The following is a 21,904-nucleotide window of genomic DNA, read 5'->3' as shown; positions in this document are numbered from 1 at the left end:
CATTGCTGATACAGTCTGTATCAGCATCAGTGGGAACATGCATAGCCTGCACAAATTGTACAGTGGGTCAAAACAGGAGGAACAGCAATTCTGGGAGAGAAAAAATTGGCACTGAAAGAATCTAAATGCTTCTCTCTGCAATCTATAATTAGTTACACCAACATCAATATCCACTTAGAAGAAGTGAATGGGCCAAATTCTGCATCTCTTGCACCTATGCTACTCCACAGAAGTCAAAAAGGATGTGTGTCCCAAGGTATTGGGAGCTCCTTAAACCAAAGCATCAAGATTTGACAGTGAGATGCATGAATATGGGCTTTATTGATCATGTCAGAACTGTATAGCTAAATTCCCAAAGTCCTGTCTTTGCATGCTCAGTGGAAAACATAGGATAGACTTTCTACAGCCAAGCTTCAGAGGGGTAGCCGTGTTAGTCTGGATCTGTAAATGCAGCAAAGAGTCCTGTGGCACCTTATAGACTAACAGACATATTGGAGCATGAGCTTTCATGGGTGAATACCCACTTCGTCAGATGCAACCAGTCTTTTTTTTTTTTTGTCTGTTTCAAAGTCCTTGTCAGAAATAAGGAGTGGATAAGGTCAAATTATTATAGATTATTGATATGTTCACAGTATACAATCAGAGTAGTTAGATAAAAACATCAAATAGTCTTGCTGGGAGGTAACCTAAAGCAACTAAAAACACAGAGAGAGAGAGAAAAAAAAACAGGCAGCTCCCAAAAGCAGAGAGGCACAATTTATCAAACCTGGTTCTAAGCTGGTTCTTTCCAGACTGCTTCTGATTGCATGCTTCACTAGACACCTCATAGCCTGCAAGCAGGATCAGGAAAATCCCCTGCCCCCAAAATGATAGCTCGCAATTCCAACATAGTGCTCAGTACACCAGATACGCAGATGTAACTCATGGCCTACTGGCTTACTTTATACACTTGTCAATAGCAATAACTAGTTTAGGAGATTTGAAGGATTTTACATCCTTTGTCAGGTGCAATTTGCAGAAGGAATTTTACACTGGCAGTTATTTGCACCTGAAATTAGTTTTCTAAGTATCTGGCTTGTGGGTGCAATCAAGTCTTGGAAATCCAAGTGGTCTAAATCATGGCACCAAAGTGTACCCTCAAATATTTTCCCATGCAGTTTTGCAGCCACAGTAATGGAGGCCCCAGTTGAGGCAGATTTGAACAATGCATTCTTAGTCAATAAACTGAGTAAATGATGTTAGAGAAAACTGGCAAGTCATCAAAAGACCCTGTCTTTATTTAACTGTCTTTCTGGTTCATTATGGATTAGCTCATTTCCTCTAGTTAGTGACGTGATTATGGAAACAGAAAATCATTTCTTTCTGCTTCTTATTTGGAAGATAAATGAAGCCCACATAAAGTAGCACAAGATATAACTTGGAATAACGCTCTCTTAATAGACTTTAATTTCATCCTCACCTTGAAGCCCTGAAATAAAGTATACTGCTTGTATGTTCTCTGTCTGCAACATATACATACCTAGATAAAAGTAACACCTTTATGAAGGGTACTGAAATATTTTTTCCAGTTGAATTTATTATATATAAGGTAGTTTGTTATGCCAATTATGGAAACATTTCAAAAACACAGAGGAGTCCACACTTTAAAAATAGAGCTCATTCCATTGCCACTAAACTCCATGAATTGTCATCGAACCTATGATTTGTGGCATTCCAGAAATATGATATAAACTTGAGGTAAACTTAAATTGCTACAGCCTTGAAGTATGCTGAAAAAGGAAAGGCAGGATGAAAATTTTTCAAACTGATGTTTTTCTTCTTAGCAATAAGAAAGGGAAAAATAGCTAAGATTATGGTTTCTTATTTGAGGCGCAGCCACTGTTGTGTTCAGATGTCCTCTGTAAAGAGATGCTATATCCCCATCAGCCAAGCATAATGATGCAGTCCTTGTTCAGGAGTCTTGGAAGACATCAATAAACCAAAGGATCAAAGAGCTTTAATCCTCTTCAGAGGGAGGAGAAAATCATCACAATTTTACAGGTTTATTTTCCCCCTTGCAATGTTTGATTAAAAATGTCATAGAAAACTTGACATTCAGAAAATTTAACTAGCTCTAATAAGTGTATACGTAAGTGCTTTGCTGAATCTGGCCTAAGTGAGATCACAATCATGCCCTATATGCTCCATATTGTTTTTGTTAATTCAATTAATTAGCCATTGTGGTGATGGCAAATCCCAAATTGTATTTTTCATCTTTACAAATGTGCCAATAAATAATCCACCGTATATTCATCTCAGAATTAGTCCTTCTGGAAGTGACAATTCTATGGCGGGAGATTATGGTTTCAGGTAGTGAATAAACAGCAGGAAGAGATGCGTTTGAAAGGAGCAACAATCCTGTTCTCTTTTTAAAGAATCTAGTAATAGGAACATCTTACCAAAATGCCCTGAAAATATACATCAGTGGAATTGTTCCTAAACAGAGGATTTTACCATATTTTCCATGAAGCATCAATCCCTATTTAATACTGAATTGAAAATATAGATACCAAACTACTTACTGTACATCTTCAATTATGCCACTATAATAGAGAATACTGTATAAGTTTGGTCAATCAAGGGTTTAGATGAGAGGGAATTTTCAATAGTCTTAACAGGCCTAAGGAGATGTGACCTTACTTTGGATATCAGGGGTGGGAGGCTTCAGATGGTAAAGATGTGGGTAATAAGAATTTACTGAATCAAAGTGCAGTATTTTTCATAAGGGACACTATGGAAACATGAGGACATGGTAGAAAATACTATTTCAGTTATTTAGCATTCTACTACCATGTCTGGACGTGCCTAATCTCGATGTTTTGATGTATGAGCTTTCAGTACTGGAGGCTGAGGAGAAGCATCCAATTTTTGAACAGTTTGTGAATCCAGCCACTGCTTTTATTTCATAGTTTTCACACTGAACTCTTGCTCCCTCTAGTTACGGGACCTGTTGATACATTTCAAAGGTGGGCTATAAATGTCTGGAGGAAAACAATTTGAAACACAGTCCTAAATCCAGATAGCATGGCCATTTCCGTATGCCCTCTGCTATGGGAAAACAGCCAAAGACTAGACCTATAGGTTGCAAAAAAGAAAACACTAGTAATTTGCTGCTTTGTGGGTTTGCAGTGCTGCTGTGGAAATGCACTGAGTTGCTTGGACTATTCTGCACAGCTAAGCCTTTCACTAGAATTGAGGGTAGATATTTTTGTCCCCTGAAGTTTCAAAGAAGATTTACAGCAGGCACTTTTGAGTTTCAAGATGTGTTTGATCACATGGTTTAAGCCACGTGGTATTGATTGTGCTACCCTTAGCGGCTGAGTTTCACAAATAGGGATTGTGTATGCTGACTGCTTCTCTGAGACAGGAACCGTAGCTAATCTGCTTTCCGTGAGCTAACCAGAAGAACATCTTCTTCCTTTTTCCCCTCGATCAACTTAACTGCCCCCCTTTATGTGACCTGGTGCTGTGACACACCTCTCTCACCCATGATACATTGGGCATATTGTTCAACCTCCTTTTCAGTGATAGTAAAATATGCTTTGTTTGGACAACCAGCTCCATGTTGTTCATCTGAGCTGCCTCCTCTAGCTCTTCAACCTCATCATTTTCTTCCTTCATTGCCTCCTTCTCCACACTTCTCCATTTCAAAGTGCCAATGTCTGTGAGAATGTCTCTGTGTGTACCTTCTCTTACCCCTTCTTACCTATCGGACCCAAAGGAGATATTCCAAATGTGGCTGCCGTTACTATTCCTGGCTCTGCTAAAAAGTTTACAAGAATGGAAATGGTTTTCAGAAGCTTCCTTTTAGAAAACAGCTAGATAGATGAAATTTCAGGGGGAATGAAGGAAGCCAGAACCAAGCGGTGGAAATATCCATGCCATTTTTCACAAAACATTTTCCCCTCGTCACTGTTGACAACTACATCAGCCCCTGAAGGAATACTAAGCATGAGGAGATGATACGTAATCCATGGCAAGGCTTGGGGGGAAATGTTGATGAGTGAATAACCGAAATCTCCCTGATGTCCCCATCCTTTCCAAGAGACCAAAATCAAAAGATCCCACTTTCTCCCTGTAAGGGAGTCCCATAGATGGTTTATCATTTTGTACTTCGCACACCACATCTCCCTAGCTTCCTTATTCATCATTATTATTTATTATCATTACCGTAGTGCCTAGGAACCCTCAGGACTAGGCACAGTATGGACAGCACAAAAAGAGCTTACAGTCTAAGTCTAGTGGCTCTTAATCTTGAAGTTGTGTAATCATTCTAAACCCAAAATAATACTGTATAGTCCTTCCAGACCACAAATATACCCTTGACTTTGCAAGAATTTCATTCTGATTATTTGGGTTTGGGGAAGGGGGAATGGGGACTGGGGACTGGACTTGAATTAAATGGGTTTGCTGATAAGGATGACTCAAGAGCTGCAATTAGACACTTCTGTGAATCAGGCAGGCAGCTGAGTGAGTGTTTTCTCTCTGTGGTTACATTTGCCACATCCAGGCCAAAATATTGCTTTCTTATTTGTCACATATTACATTGTAAATGAAGCCACCTCAGCGCAGGTGGGGGGGGAGGTTGGGGAGGGAGGAGGGTCAATGAGTGAAAGGGAGAGAGAGAGAGCCTTGTTAACCTTTTAATTAGGCTTCCAGTGCTTTCCCCGTACCTCCTACACAAACCTTTTACCCTCGTCAAGCAAGTGTCAACACATTTGCACTGTAACCTCTTATCCTCTTCACCCGGGTTAGCATTTCTCTCTTAAGGCCTTTAAAGAGGAAAGACACTCAGTTACTTAATATTGCAAAAATTACATATACAAATACCTATGATCTAATTTAATAATATATCGCATGCACTTTAAATGCATGTACAGCACCCCCAAATTATCATGAATTATAACAGGGCCTGATTCTGAAAATCTTACATTGAGTAGCATGTATTCCATCGAGTAGTCCCATGGACTTCATTTGAATAGTAACAGGCCAGATTCTGCTATCATCACTCACAGTGAACAGCATCCTTCTCCACAAATAGTCCCACTGATTTTAGTGGAACGACTTGTAGAATAAGCTACTACTCAGGGGTGAGTTAGCGATATCAGAATCCATTGCAAAATCACTAAAAGCCTGAAACAAACTCCTGGATCTGGAGGACCCCTCAACATTAAAGTGGTTCATGTCCAGAACAAACCTGAATTTTGCTGCTCAGGCTCAAATCTGTAGTGCAGATGCCTTTAAGTAATCCTTGAATAACCTCCTTGTGCCTCACAATATCACTCGCCTCCTCAAAGTCTCTCCTTACCTCTCACTACTTTTGCCTGGCATCCCACCATCAGCACTTGGGTGTGCTCTGCTCCCCTCTGCCTGAGCATGACAGGGCCACCAAACCAAACCAAACCAAACCAAACAACAAATAAAGCTTTGCCATGAACTGTGCCCAGCTCCCCCTCCACCCGTTAACATCCCAATTTGTCCTCACAAACAATGTGTTGATGACATCCGTCCTCCCTGTGTTATTCATGTAAAGTGGTTCATGGCAGGGCTTTTCCTTTCCCTACCTTTGCTCCCATTGAGGTCAGCCTCTTTTGTACAGGACTAAAAACTTGTGTTTGTCTCCTTCCTTCCTTAAACACTTGTGGGGTGCTATGGCTTGAGACTCGTTGGCGCTTAATTTCAAGGGAAGTGTTGTTTCTGGTGCTCCCTTCCTATGTTTGGGCAAGAAAAGGAAGAAGGCAGATGGGCATATACCCTCCTTTCTATGCCACTTGTACATTGAACACTGCCCTTTCTGGAGGTACCTGATGTTTCTCCAAAGCCTGTGGCTGTTCTCTGGTTCTTATTTCTTTTTAATGCCACCACACAGCTGTAAATTAGCTTGCAGTTCCTGTGAGCAAAAATGCTTAGGATTATAACTGTATGGGTCATTTATTTTCCCCATGTCACTGCCTATGCAGTACGAGTACTGCTCCTTGTGAACTATAATAAGAAACATTACACACCAGAGAACAAACACTGATCCTTTTGTATTTATTTTAACACTAAAAGAAAATATAAAGTATTGACACAGAAAGCAATTACCTTTGGGTTTTTCAGTCCTAATTAGACTGAACTCTTTCTCAGTGTGAAACACATTTCTGACCTTTTGTCATCAAACTAATATTCTGTCCCCTGCTCTCTCCCTTGACAGCACTAACTGAAACTGCAATGTAAAGGTGAATGAAGGTGGAATAATTAACAGCAACGAGAATGCTAACTGGGTATGTGAGTGAGGCTGCATCCTCATCTAAAGCAGCCATGTGTGTTTAAATCTCTGTCTTTGGATCTCTTTGAAGTCTAGGTCTCAATCCATTCGTAGGATGCCCTGGCTTCTGTTGTGGGTTTTGAACTGGCAGAATTTCTATTCACTTTACTTATGATTGAAGTGGTGCCTTTGCTGGGATCAAAAACCCAAAAACAGAATCAAAAACCTTGTTGATTGAGGGCTGGATTATTTCCAGCATTTAGGGTATTAGAGATTGAATGCTGTGGACATTTATTTTAAGTAAGCACAAAGGGCGGCATTTGATTTCACCCTCTGAAGTGAAGTTCGCAAATGCGAAAAAGGAGAGAGACTGAGTTTCCCCTTGTCCAAAATGTCTAACAAAAAACATGTGACCATGATGACGTGGGTTTCCAATGTTAGTTATTATTACTGATGTTACAGGAGCACTTAATGACCCACAATCAAGGATAAGAGCCCCATTGTGCTAGGCACTGAACAGATGGGCACAAAGAAGACAGTTTAGACGTCAGGCAGGACACACACAGGTGGGCAAAACAGACAAAGAGGTTGGGGTTTGGGGGCTGGGCATGTGAAGACACAACAAAATGAGTAAAATTGACCAGAGAAATGGAAGCAGATTTATTTATATTGGAACTCTAGTTTTGAGATTCTCACCCCCACTCCAGCCCCTTTAAACTTGGTAAAAGGACCGGAGCAGTGTAAATGGTCTCTAAATGCTCTGCTTCCAGCCAGGAGAGAATTCCCATGGTGGAGGCACTGTGGAAGACAAACATAAGACTATCTTCAGAGGATCTGTTCTCAAGCCTTGGTGCAGAGGGTGTGTGCGGGCCAGGCCTTAGCACATAGCACTGAAGAGATTCTGGGCAGTGCGGCGGCCATTAGGGTAGCTCCAGGAGTCTGCCATAATTTAGGCAGGTCCCTAGGTGTGCCTAAATTACAGCAGGAGCCTCTTCAGCCTTCATAGCTTTCCAGGATTAGGAGTATTCAAAAATGGCTTGAACCTACCATAGTCCCTTTCCCTGTGGGTGCTCAGAGATCCCTAATTTAAAATGTTATTTACAAGTTTCTCAGGTTAAGACCAACAGGAAAAAGCTATTTTATCCCCCCAAGACAATCAGCTTCCACTAATCAATCTGAATAAGACTGGTCCATCCACCAACTAATCTCTTGGAACAAAAGTGTGATTTTCAAAAGCACTCAATATGGGCTTAATTCTTCGCCAGGAGATCAAAATCCCTTTGGGGTCAATGGAAGCAATGCGAGACCAGCGTTGAGCAATCTTGGAAATTCCATCCCAGTAGGGTACTAGCATGAGCACTGTGTATCTGTACTGTGTATCAGGCACAGGGACTCAGGAGAAGATTGTCACAGAGTATGACATGTCAGAAAAAGTTCCAGAATATGTGGACAAGCTGTAGTGGACTGTCAAATCTCCTAGAAAGATACCCACTAGACCTGGACTTTGGAAAAAAAACAACAGGTAGACACAGCCTCAGGAGTATCCATCCCATGTTTCACACATTCAGTGCATTCTGGATTGGATATTTGAGAATGGTTAGTTAGAATCACATTGCCCTTGAGCCAAGCTGGATACTTTTACTGAAGCTGCTGGTTCTTAACATTCGTACTGAGCCTTAGTGTATTAATTAAAGGCTCCTAGTAAAATAAGGCATGGGCACAAAAGATTGTTATGAGTTCTCTTGCCTGGCGATAGCTGAACAAAAGACAAAAACTGTCCTTTAATTTTATGTCTTATTTTTTGCATCTGCTCTTTCCTTTGTCTCTTGCTTCAGAACAAATGTATCAAATAGAATAAATAACATCAGAGCATGCTAAGGAGCTCAATGTACTTACACAAGTTTAGTTATAGGCAAACTTGAAAAAGCTTGTAAGGTAAGAACCAAATTCTACTCTCCGGTAGCAGATTTGGCCTGGTGTTTGAATATGAGCCTCTGGAGCCAAATTTTTGAAATATTTTGAAATATTTGCGGTATTTCTTCTCCCTCTTATTTATCTTAATTATTTCCCCTCTATCACCTCAACATTTCATCCCAGCTAGATCTCTCCCATGTGGCTATCCTTCCATCTCTTGGATCCTTTTTCCCAACCTTCAGCATGGTTCTTTCCTTTTACAGGAATTTATTGTAGAATAGGGTGGGGATTGAGTCAGATCTAGCACTTTCTCTTCAGGGCTCTAACATGATGATTCTTTCAATCAGATCTCATACTTAAGAGCAAGCGTTCTCCCATTTGGTACTTGAAGCATTTCACAGTGGTCAGCCAAATGAAGTGTTTGGAGAACACAACGGAGTTGGGAGATTGGAAGATCATCCATCAGGAGATCTCTCTTACAGTGTGGCCTTCAGAATGACAAAGCTGGTGGACCACCGCTCTAAGGCTTCCAGAAATAGCCCATAATACATTACTCCACCTTTCGTCCTGGTCAGATCTTGCGGAGACTCTAAAATGGATGTCAGTAAAGGCAGGATGACCGTTAGGGCAGAGGAAGAGATAGGAAGATCCTGGAGATGAGCCTGTATATGAGTAACATCACTAACATTAGGGAAGACATTAGCTTCATTTTAAGATTTGAGTGAAGTTTTGGTCCAGTACTTATTTTCTTCTTCTGGAACCAATTTGTTTTTATCTGGAAAGGAGTGAAATGATTCAATATTGCAGAAAATAAAAAGGCAACATTTAATTTTTATTGGACTATTTAGAGCCAAACTGTACAAAATATTTACACTGAACCTCAAAACCTCAAACTGAACCTTGGGTTTGAAGTTCAAGGTATCCATCTATGTACTTAAATAGCCCTCATCACTATAATTTCCAAACACCTATGAAACTCAGCCCATTCTTGAGGAAGTTCATGCATAGTTTGGAAGGTGGTAAGCCTCCTTACACTTCAAGCAGTGTCCCTCACTGCCTGCCAAGACCTTTAAGGTAAAAAGGAGAGGGGCTGCGAGTCTTGGGTAATGCTGATGGGCAATAACAGCTTGGGGGGCGGGGTAGTAGTGATGGATCAAGTGTGATTGTGTGTGTGTGAGGAGAGTCCCCTTAGAGTGAGAATTCACTGAAGTTGAACCTCCATGTGGACCTGCAGGGTCACTTCCATGCACCCTGAACAGCAGGGTTCAGTATGCAAACCCCTTTACCTTTTGGAACCCCTTTACCCTTTGGCATACCTGATTTTCAGGACAGCTACAACTGGGACTTCTACTGTTTGAACACAGTGATCAGCTCTCCAACTTCCTGTGCCTAGTCTCAGGCAAAGAAATGTAAGGGGAGGAGCAACGGAGGGCATTTGAGGGATGAAGGAGAAATTAGATGGATGTCCCATCCAAGAAAAACTTCACTGCTGCCCTTCTGAATTCCAAGAGCCAGGCCTGAATGGGAAGGCCTGACTACAGTATTGTATGTAAAACAGTCTTCATTATGGCTGCCATCTCATTACAGTAAATTGCCATTCCATGCTTTGCCTTGTGGAGGCTGTAAATACAATCAGCTAGCGCACAGCTGGATTTATGAAGACTAGAAATGGCTGGAAACAAAATAATTAGAGCTGACACAAATGTTGGGTTTCAATTTGGATTCGGACAAAACCTGTAATTTTTTCTGGATTTGGATAAGCATTTGCAAACATGAAAGTCATGTCTAGTTTTATAAGGCGTATTAGTAAAGGCACACAGGGGCTTGATACATCCCAAATCGGGATAGCTTTAAATTCAGCAAGAGACATATAGATAATAGAATTTAAGATTTTTGTAATTCCCCCGTCCCCATTCTATTTTTCCCTCTGACATATTGATACTCTCTCTAAATGAGGAAAGGACTTCAGCAACATTACTCAGAACTGTTTTGGTTAACATTTAGGCTGCACGACTGCAAAGCAATTGCGTCAGTGCACACCAAAGACGGATGCAGCTAGTGGGAGGGGGGGATGGTTAATGTGGGGGAGCTCACCATTTTGTTTCCTTCAGAAAAATGAAGGGAAAAAATAATAATCCTTCTATTTGCAAAGATGGACCAAAAATAACAAAATCCAGATAAAGATATAGATTTCCCTTCCAAGACAGACTATGAAATAGGGTCTTCTTGTTCACTGGCATTTGGTAATGCAAGTTGACAGGATATTAAGGTTATTTCAGGTTCTTCTGTCTCCCAGGGTCATAAGCCGTCTGTTATGCATGTTAATCCATCTTAGCATTCCTACGAGTAGCTCCGTAAGTAGGGCAATCGGTTTAGTATGTACCTTTCCATTTACAGCCTAGTCGGGAGAAGAAACCTACCAATTAACAGAATACCCATAGAAAATCAAAAGAGATTTTAATATTAGACAGACACTGCACAACATTTTGTGATTAAGGAAAGATAAATCCTCCATGGAAATATTTTAGATGAGAGAAGGGGAAACAACTCAAGAGAAAAGAAACTGCAGTATTTGAAATGTGTTTATCCAACATTCTTTTTGACATTCTCTTTGCTTTTGTCTGTTTGTTAAGGGTAGGGGGTGTGGGGGTGTGCGTGCACCTAATGCCAACACAGTTGACTGAGCTACATTTCTATTCGACTGAAAAGAAAACAAGACTCTGTGTCTGATGGTGCTGTATCCCAGTGCATACACAAGTGTTCCACTTGAATGGAAGCCTGAATAGTTATTAGCCATGCTGGGTTGGAGAAGGCAGAAGCCTGATGGCACGTTAAACCCTTAGCACCAGTGGTGTGCCGTCCAGACATTACATGTGATATCAAATGTATTTCTACTTAGCCTACGTGGGGTACAGCTGAAGATATTAGTTCCTTATAGTCCAGTTAAAACCCCACCTACTTTCAAGCAGACTTAAAAAAATTGATACTGTTTGCAAAAGACTAACGTTGGATGAATTATGAAAGTTTTCCACATCTTTCCCAAAAGAGCTTTCAATATTGTATATTAGCTGGTGTTGTATAATATGCTAGAGAGCACAGATGGAAATTTGATGTGTATATTTATAGATATGAAACCAGAATTTCTTTTTGGTCAGGGAAATGTAAAAGTTTTTGCCACTTTCTCATATTTTGCCTAGCTCAAGTTACTTAGATATTGAAAGCCAGATCCTCAGCTGGTGTAAACCCGAGTAGCTACATTGACATCAGTGAAGCTACGTCAGTTTACACTAGTTGAGGATATGGCTCAAATAATTTTAGAAGTAACTCCTTTTGGAGTCAAAGAATTAATGAATATACCTTCTAGTACCTTTACTGGGTAAAGTAATAGTACTTTGTATTTGTTAATATCTGAGGTTCAGAAATACATGGTAGGTGTTAGGTAACATATAGAATCTGTTCATATGACAGAACTTCACCTTTCTTAATAATGTGGTAGAACTCAGATATACCTGCTTTGAATCAATGCCTAGGGTCATCTGGTGCAGCAAGACTGAAAATTATAGCAGTGCCTTGTAGAGGAAAGACTGGTTAACCTGTTTCTCCTTTCTTTAAAACAAAAAACAAAAACGAAAACAAAACAGGGAAACTGACGTTCACTTGAGAAGAAAGAGGTTTTAAAAGTTTTTATTAATAAGGTATAATGGATTTGTAAATTCATCGAATAACCCAGGTGATTTCAGATCAGGAAGTCAGGAGACTGAGTCTGTCCCCACTACCAGCAGGATAGTGAGTTTGTGTGTGTGTTTTTTGGAGGGGGGTGAGGGGGTGAGAGAACCTGGATTTGTGCAGGAAATGGCCCACCTTGATTATCATGCACATTGTGTAGAGAGTTATCACTTTGGATGGGCTGTTACCAGCAGGAGAGTGAGTTTGTGGGGGGGGGGGGGTGGAGGGTGAGAAAACCTGGATTTGTGCTGGAAATGGCCCAACTTGATGATCACTTTAGATAAGCTATTACCAGCAGGACAGTGGGGTGGGAGGAGGTATTGTTTCATGATCTCTGTGTGTATATAAAGTCTGCTGCAGTTTCCACGGTATGCATCCGATGAAGTGAGCTATAGCTCACGAAAGCTCATGCTCAAATAAATTGGTTAGTCTCTAAGGTGCCACAAGTACTCCTTTTCTTTTTGCGAATACAGACTAACACGGCTGTTACTCTGAAAAATAAATGCTATTTGGCAAACAGAAGAAACAAAACAATAAATGATTGCACATTTACAACAATCAATAAGGTGATTACACAAAATATTGTATGATCCAAGATTAATTAGGGATGACAAATACCCCAAAAGGATAAAAACATATGATAGTTTTAACATGGATCTCACTTAGAATTTAACAATGTGATAAAGTAGGCGTTACTATTCAATGGTCTAACACCTCATATTGTTTCAATCAAGAATCATAGCAACAATCCAAAGATATCCAGGATAAATATAATATGCAATTCATCATTCAAAATAGGATATAAAATAATGGTTATCTGTTAGGAGGCCCTACAGGGATGGAAAGGGCTAGAAGCAAGGAAATCAGAAGCCTGCCTGAACGCAGAGATTCTTTATTATAGCCGACATGCACGGGCTGAAATTGTGGAAAAGCAGCATCACTTGCCCCATAACCTCAGCCGTGCGGAACACAATGCCATCCACAGCCTCAGAAACAACTCTGACATCATAATCAAAAAAGGCTGACAAAGGAGGTGCTGTTGTCATCATGAATAGGTCAGAATATGAACAAGAGGCTGCTCGGCAGCTCTCCAGCACCACTTTCTAAAAGCCATTACCCTCTGATCCCACTGAGAGTTACCAAAAGAAACTACAGCATTTGCTCAAGAAACTCCCTGAAAAAGCACAAGATCAAATCTGCACAGACACACCTCTGAAACCCCGACCTGGGATATTCTATCTACTACCCAAGATCCATAAACCTGGAAATCCTGGGCGTCCCATCATCTCAGGCATTGGCACCCTGACAGCAGGATTGTCTGACTATGTAGACTCCCTCCTCAGGCCCTATGCTACCAGCACTCCCAGCTACCTTCGAGACACCACTGACTTCCTGAGGAAACTACAATCCATTGGTGATCTTCCTGATAACACCATCCTGGCCACTATGGATGTAGAAGCCCTCTACACCAACATTCCACACAAAGATGGACTACAAGCCGTCAAGAACACTATCCCCGATAATGTCACGGCTAACCTGGTGGCTGAACTTTGTGACTTTGTCCTTACCCATAACTATTTTACATTTGGGGACAACATATACCTTCAGATCAGCGGCACTGCTATGGGTACCCGCATGGCCCCATAGTATGCCAACATTTTTATGGCTGACTTAGAACAATGCTTCCTCAGCTCTCGTCCCCTAACGCCCCTACTCTACTTGCGCTATATTGATGACATCTTCATCATCTGGACCCATGGAAAAGAAGCCCTTGAGGAATTCCACCATGATTTCAACAATTTCCATCCCACCATCAACCTCAGCCTGGTCCAGTCCACACAAGAGATCCACTTCCTGGACACTACAGTGCTAATAAACGATGATCACATAAACACCACCCTATACCGGAAACCTACTGACCACTATTCCTACCTACATGCCTCCAGCTTTCACCCTGACCACACCACACGATCCATCGTCTACAGCCAACCTCTGCGATACAACCGCATTTGCTCCAACCCCTCAGACAGAGACAAACACCTACAAGATCTCTATCAAGCATTCTTACAACTACAATACCCACCTGCGGAAGTGAAGAAACAGATTGATAGAGCCAGAAGAGCTCCCAGAAGTCACCTACTACAGGACAGGCCTAACAAAGAAAATAACAGAACGCCACTAACCGTCACCTTCAGCCCCCAACTAAAACCCCTCCAACGCATTATTAAGGATCTACAACCTATCCTGAAGGATGACCCAACACTCTCACAAATCCTGGGAGACAGGCCAGTCCTTGCCTACAGACAGCCCCCCAACCTGAAGCAAATACTCACCAGCAACCACATACCACACAACAGAACCACTAACCCAGGAACCTATCCTTGCAACAAAGCCCACTGCCAACTGTGCCCACATATCTATTCAGGGGACACCGTCACAGGGCCTAATAACATCAGCCACACTATCAGAGGCTCATTCACCTGCACATCCACCAATGTGATATATGCCATCATGTGCCAGCAATGCCCCTCTGCCATGTACATTGGTCAAACTGGACAGTCTCTACGTAAAAGAATAAATGGACACAAATCAGATGTCAAGAATTATAACATTCATAAACCAGTCGGAGAACACTTCAATTTCTCTGGTCACGCGATTACAGACATGAAAGTTGCAATTCTTCAACAAAAAAACTTCAAATCCAGACTCCAGTGAGAAACTGTTGAATTGGAATTCATTTGCAAATTGGATACAATTAACTTAGGCTTGAATAGAGACTGGGAGTGGCTAAGTCATTATGCAAGGTAACCTATTTACCCTTGTTTTTTCCTACCCCCCCCCTCAGACATTCTTGTTAAACCCTGGATTTGTGCTGGAAATGGCCCACCTTGATTATCATACACATTGTAAGGAAAGTGATCACTTTAGATAAGCTATTGCCAGCAGGAGAGTGGGGTGGGGGGAGGTATTTTTTCATGCTTTGTATGTATAAAAGATCTTCTACACTTTCCACAGTATGCATCCGATGAAGTGAGCTGTAGCTCACGAAAGCTTATGCTCAAATAAATTGGTTAGTCTCTAAGGTGCCACAAGTACTCCTTTTCTTCTTGATTTCTATGGGACTAGGTTATTACCCATGGAGTTTTCCTACTCTAGGCTGCTGGTTCCAATCTGCCCCAGGATAGTTATGAATCATGGGTAAGCAACACTTTCACCTCACGACTGTTGGATGATCTGGATGAAAAAAATTCACACTGATCTATATCCTAGAGATGGACAGATTGTCCACATTGACAGTAGAAGGGATCTACTCAAGAATCCAATGACTGAATAAGCATGGAAGTCTTCTCATGTGCATAGGTAGCGCTTCTGGTTGAAGGATGTTGCTAGGGAAGTGCTTCAGTTTGAAACACCAGATCTGCCAGTCTGACATTCAGTCTGGCTCAGGGGGTAAATCCCAGGATAGACTTAAAAGTTTAGTTTAAAAAGTATTTGAAAAGAATGGCAAGAAATGTGGACCAAGTAGATTATATGAAGAATGCCCCAAAATAGAGGACAATGTGATACTCCGAGGTTTAGATAGGAGCAGTGAAGTATTCATATTTAGACTGTTAACTTATTAACTGTGGTTTGAATCCTAATTTATATTTATTGACTCAATACAAAGATAGGTTGTGTAACACATGTAAGGTTAAAGAAACAATTGATCATTTGTTATGGGAATGCAGGGAGTGTTCCCTGAAAGAGAGGCTCTTGATGAAGAACTTAGATGTTTTAATGTGACAGACTATATTGTGAAGGGTTTTGTGAGTGTATCAGGAAAGAGGGGGAACCATTAAAAAGCTCTTCTATGTTTTCTTAAGAATATATAGCAGGTAAGAGAGGGCAGTGGCATGAATGTACAAGGAATCTAATAGGTTATTCTCAGTAGATGAGTTTGCTTTGCCATAAACCATAAGAAGCTCAGCAGCTGCTGAAAACATTTGCTCACAACTGTGACAGATCCTGCTCCTGCCTTGGCCGCAGCTTTGCCCCACTCCAGGTTGCCTGGTCCTAGCCCTGGACTCTGATTCCTGACTACTGACTCCTGCTCCCACGTCCCAGTCACTGACAGAAAGTGAAATGAAATACAAGTAAATCGGTTATCTGAGAGCTCTAAAGTTATATCAGAAATGCTTCTGATCTAGAAACAGAATTGGCTCCATAACAAGCGTTCGATTCAAGATGTTTTAAGAACTGAAACTCTCTCGTGGGAAGGGGAACTGAAAGCAGATAAAACAGCCCTTTGAAAGTCAAGGTGCCATATTTCTGCTAACTCTGTCTGCCATTGTCAGGTGCTTAGTAATACAGGGTGTAATAAAACCTTCTTTGTTCTTATGGTCTCTTAACTGAACACGATGAGATAAGAGGTAAGTCAAGGTTCATTTTACTGGCAAAACACAATGTTATTAATTAACCTGCTTTGCTAAATAAAGACTTGATAATAGCAGAGTCTGGCAAGGGTCAAGTCCAGGTGCAGCAAAGCCCTAAGCAAGGCAGTTGTTATATGGCAGGACTACAAATACAGTGAATTATGTCAAGGGCCATTTTGTTACTACTAGGGCCTACGATTCCCCCATCTTCTCACTTAGGCTCTGCAGCTGCCATTTGAGAAGGATGAAATTCAAGAGCGTCTCATTATGGTGTCCCGGAGTGGGCTAGCAGCCCTCTTTTCCACCTGATTATTAATTGATTCATATTGTACATTAGATTGCAAACTCTTTGAAGCAGGGAACATGCATATCTCCGGTGCTGATCCTGCAAACGCTTAACCAGGAACTTACCTTCGTGCAATTAATGGGACAACTCACACGAGTAAAGTAACAGTTGCAGGCTACTGAGACTACAACACGTAGTGCAACAGCTCCGCAAGTGGGGCCTGTGGGCAGGATCATAGCATGAATACTGAACAACGCTGACAATATGTTAATCGGGAGGGACCTTTTCCTCTCTATTTCAGTAAGCTCTCAGATTTGACCTGTGACATTAATGTTGTGTTAAAATGGCATTCCCACTATACTCCATAGTCAGACAGGTACCGCCACTAATCCACGTTACAGTATGCCTCAAGTAAATATGATGAGTATAGACGTATTATAGCAAATTGGTCCGCCTTTAGGTTGGCCGGCTGGTATCCTTCCCTAGCCCTCAAAGGTTCTGGAAATCACAGCGCTTATTGAAAGAATTAGACTAGATGGAATGGTCCCTTCTGGCTTTCGAATCTATGAGCCAGCTGGATGGCTCAGGGCAGGGCTGGCTCCAGGCGCCAGTGTTACAAGCAGGTGCTTGGGGCGGCAGTTTGAAAGGGGCGACTGGTTTTCCATGACGGCGGCAATTCGGTGGCAGCTCCTCTCTTTTGCCATCCGTGGCGGCAGTTTTTTTTCACTGCTTCGGGCGGCAAAAACTGTAGAGCCGGCCCTGGCTCAGGGGGTAAATCCCAGGAGAGACCAAAGCCGGAGGGAGAAAACTCTTAAAGGGCACCATGTCTCTCCTCCCAGATACTGAAGCAGATCCTAAGTTCCCGGGAAAAAGAAGCAGCCGCCCTATACAGCTCCTCTTCTTCTCAACACAAGTCCAGAGACTCTCGCAATGGGGTGCCATCCGCCAAGCAGAGGGACTCGGATCCAGAGGGAGAATATGCAGAGGCATAGATTGGGTGGTGGTGGTGGGAGCTCCAAGATCCCCCACAGCGGCCACATTCAGGCGACAGATGTTATATTTTTTCTTTCCTTTCTTGGACCCTTTTGCTTGCTTTGTAGGAGCTAAGATGTGTGTCCTAACTCAGGAACCACTGCTTCTCCTGAGGAAGCAGAGCTCTCAGATTCAGATTCAGGCTCTGAGCAAAGCATGAAAAAAAATGCAGCAAACTTGCCTTTCCTCCCCTGGATAAATTTGAAACCATATGCAGAAAGGTGGCATCTACATCCAGCTCCAACTGAGCAGGCATACAGGGACAAGCCTAAACACCTGCCTGAGACAGCAATCCCGCTGCACCCATCCTTTGATGTGCTCAGGGAGGAATGGCAGCTTTCTTCCTGCAGGAACTTCATTTTCTATTCCATGATGACAAGTTGGTGTTAAAAGATATCAGAATCCTTCTTGTCAAAAATTAACTCATATTTCCATACCTCACAGGAGGTGATCCTCCTTGGATACATAAACAGGGGAATCTCGAGCAGGAGTAGAGAGGTCATTTTACCTCTGTTTTTGGTACTAGTGCGACCAATGCTGGTCCGGTTCTGTGTCCACAATTCAAGAAAGTTGTTGACAAATTGGAAAGGATTCAGAGAAGAACCACAGGAATGATTAAAGAATTAGAAAACCTGCCTTACAGCGATAGACTCAAAGAGCTCAATCTATTTAGTTTAACAAAGAGAAGGTTAAGGGGTGACTATCAAAATGATCCGTTCTGGCCTTGGAATCTATAAATCTTCCCATCATTCTGTCCAGAGCCACAACTTCCTACAGGAAAGCTGACTAATACTGAAGTAAACATTCCTTCAAAAACCAACAGTGTTCCTGTTTTGGGCACCAGTTAAAGAAAGACTATTGGACAGTTCTACGGACTACAACTAGATGGGTCACAGAGTTTCCTCTCTACACTGGCAAGTCCTCTGACGTCCATAAAGAAACATCCAAACAACAAAGTTTTCCAATTGTTATATTTTATTAGCTAAAATAAACAACTAAGCAAAAACCTAAGATACATACATAACATAGCTTAAACAAATCAAATTAGAATAAATTGGGTCAATATCAAATCATCAAATTAGTCTATTTATCATTTGATTAAACTGTATCAGACAAACCAATGATTCCTTATAAATCTCTGCGTAATAATTTGGGAAGGCAACAATCTTGTTTAGCTATCAGCCCCAAATGCAAACAGGCATTATCACTTTCAATGCCAAGTGGTAAATGTATATTCCAGCCAAACAGCTGATACATAGAGGGTCAAATCACTCCCAGATTGAGACTACAGCTCTAATGCCAGTTAAGACAGTCTGCCCAAATTAGGGTGGCTCAGAAACAGCCAATCTCTTCCCCCTCCGACTTAGGGTTACATGAAATATTCCAAAGCAATACAAGCTGACGCAGCTTATTACATTTAAGTGAAAATAACATGACTTTTCAGGATTAAACAAACCATGCCTAACCCAGAAATGTATGTGTGTGATCTTTTAGACAGCAAGCTCGTTTAACCTAGGACTGATGTACGTATTTGAGGAACTATTCTATAGGTGCCAATCTCAAATAGATGTTGTGGCTTCTAGCCACATACATTCCTGCACACATGCATTTACTACCAGCCATCTGCTGGAGTTGAAAATAAATGCAAAAAATGCTGAGGTAGAGGTGTCCTTCTACTAATGAAGACTGGAGGTAAATGGTAGATTAACTGACCTGTCCAAAGCCACAGAGAAACTCTATAGCTTAGTCAAGAACTGAACCCAAGTCTCTAGAGTCCTAGACTACTCTCCTGACCACAAATCTAACCTTCCTTTCCTAGTTTTCTAATAATGTCCTTTTACATTGCTAGAGTAAGAAGAGGACTTGCTAATATTCTAAAGGCTCCCGGTCCATCATCCCTACAATTCATATATCTCTTTCACTGCTCACTCACCATGTTACATTACCGTATATATTTATATATGGTGCCTGTCATCCAAAGTGCTAGGGAAGGATAACAGAAGGGCATAGCAATAAAGCAAATAATAATCAGTGGTAATAAAAAACAAAAAAGTCAACAAACGCTGACCCTGAGTGAGAACTAAATATTGAGTTCACAAGAAGAAGAGAAGCTGCTTCCAATCATCAGGAGAAGCAGCACTGAGAAGAGGAAAAGAGTGGGGCTTTGATCGAAGATTTAAAATGGCGCAGGGAGCCAGCAATATAAAGAGAGAGCAGCATGACCTAGTGGACAGAGAAATGCCCTGGGAGTAAGAAGATTTGGGTTCTACTATTAACTCTACCAAGTGACCTCAAGGAATTTACCTCACCTCTGTGAGCCTCATTCCTCCCCCTCCCCCGTTTGGCTATTTAGACTGTAGGATCTTCAGGGTAAGGACCATCCCTTGCTATATGTTCATACACTGTCTAGCACAATCAGGCTTGGGCCTTCCAGGGGCTACTGTAATACAAACAAATATCTAGAACAGAAAAACCATGATAATTGGAAATAGCAATAGGAGGCATGAATCATGGGGAAAAGAGGGTCAAAGGAAGAGAACATAGGAATAAGGGAGTAAGGACAGATTTGGACAACGACATTGAATGCAACAGGGAGAATTTTATGCCAACAGCATCCATGGATTGGAAGTCAGTAGCGTGGAGTTAAAAAGAGAGGCTGTATGGGATTCTAGGTGCCAGGGTTGTTCTAACTTTCACCAGCAGTCATTTAGGCTGCCATAGCAACCTAAAATCCAGGTGACGGAAAAGTAGCTTAAAGCCACCTTTTCTCTCCTTCCCTCCCTCTGGGCTTCACCTTCTTTGCTGTGCCTTCCAGGCATAGACTCAGAGCCCCTGATTCTGCTTTAAAAACCAGAGTGGCGGGAAGGTGGATATAACAGAGAAACAAGAGTAGGAAATACTACACACATAGAATCATGACAGAGACTAGAGATGGAAAAGAGCCACCTACAGTATGTGTATCCCATACCCTCTTCACCCTGTAATTAGGGAAAGTGGATTCCAAAAAAGAGTTAGGCCTGTATTATTGTAAAGATACAGGACAGTTCCCTGCAATATGTTGGCTTCTGATTCGTCCACTCTAATTTTGAATGTTCTAAGCACTTCCACCACTTCCTTCGTCTTTGTGCTTCTCCTCACCTGCCAAACAGAGGGCATTCTCTGAACTTCCTTGTACACTTTGCATCTCGACTTTCCATCGTAGATGACACTGTACATTATTTATCACAGTTAGTATTTCTGCTACTGGGATGCCAAAGGAGACACATGTACAGTTTGTGTCACGTTACCACAATGGAACGACAATAGAGTGCCACTCCCAATGGCTGTAACTTTCATCTGATGACACATTTATGTCATAGCAGTATACAGCTGCCAGCTCATGGTGGTTCCCTTGGAATACTCCCAGAACTCAGAGAATTCATGTGAACAAATAAGGTCCTATCCCATGGGATTTCTAGAGGATTAAGAAAGAAGTGGGGCCCTTTTAGCGATTAGTGGATGGTAAATTATTCCATTCATTTGTTATTCATGATGAATAATAAATTACTCTCATAACATTTAGTATTCTGCTCATTTATTATACAGTACAGGGGAATGTTTGGAACTAATTACTGCTAAAAAGCCTCTCCAGTCACAAAAAAATTGGCTTCTATGGTTTTATTATATTGAATTTATTTGGCTCTAATTAAACAATGTCTCTGTAGGTTCACCTCTATCACATGCCTTCCCCTGTGATGTCCCAGCTCTTGAACATAGGTCTAGGAGTTCCTAGACACATATTTCATCCTGACCTCCACCCAATGTCTGCTGAAACTTGGGGGGCCTGAGAAGCCAGTAGGACTACTGCCTCACCCAAGGCACCACACACCGGAGGTAGCACTGATTGGAAGATTGCCTGGCTCCAGCAATTGGTCCAATCATGCTATTTAAGCCAGAAGGAAGCACAGGAAGTTGTCTGAGCAATAAGGTGATTTTCTATTAGGGCTGCCTTGGATCCTGCTTGTACCTGCTTCCTGCCCCCAACCCTATTCCTGGTCCTTGCTTGGCTCCTGCCTCACCCCTGCCTTCACTCCTGTTCCCACCATACTCCTGCTCCATGCTTTATCCTTGCCTCTCCTCCATTTCCTGCCCTTATGCCTTGCTTCCAGCTGTCAGTTTCCAGGCCCTGACCCTGGTCTCCGACTTCTGACTCTGGCTTGGCCCTTGGCTCTGGCATTTGGTATCTTACCCTGGTTCCAGGATTGGATT

This window comes from Lepidochelys kempii, chromosome 9 (genome assembly GCF_965140285.1).
Source record: "Lepidochelys kempii isolate rLepKem1 chromosome 9, rLepKem1.hap1, whole genome shotgun sequence".
Classification (NCBI taxonomy): domain Eukaryota; kingdom Metazoa; phylum Chordata; order Testudines; family Cheloniidae; genus Lepidochelys; species Lepidochelys kempii.
This window is presented reverse-complemented; position numbering follows the sequence as displayed.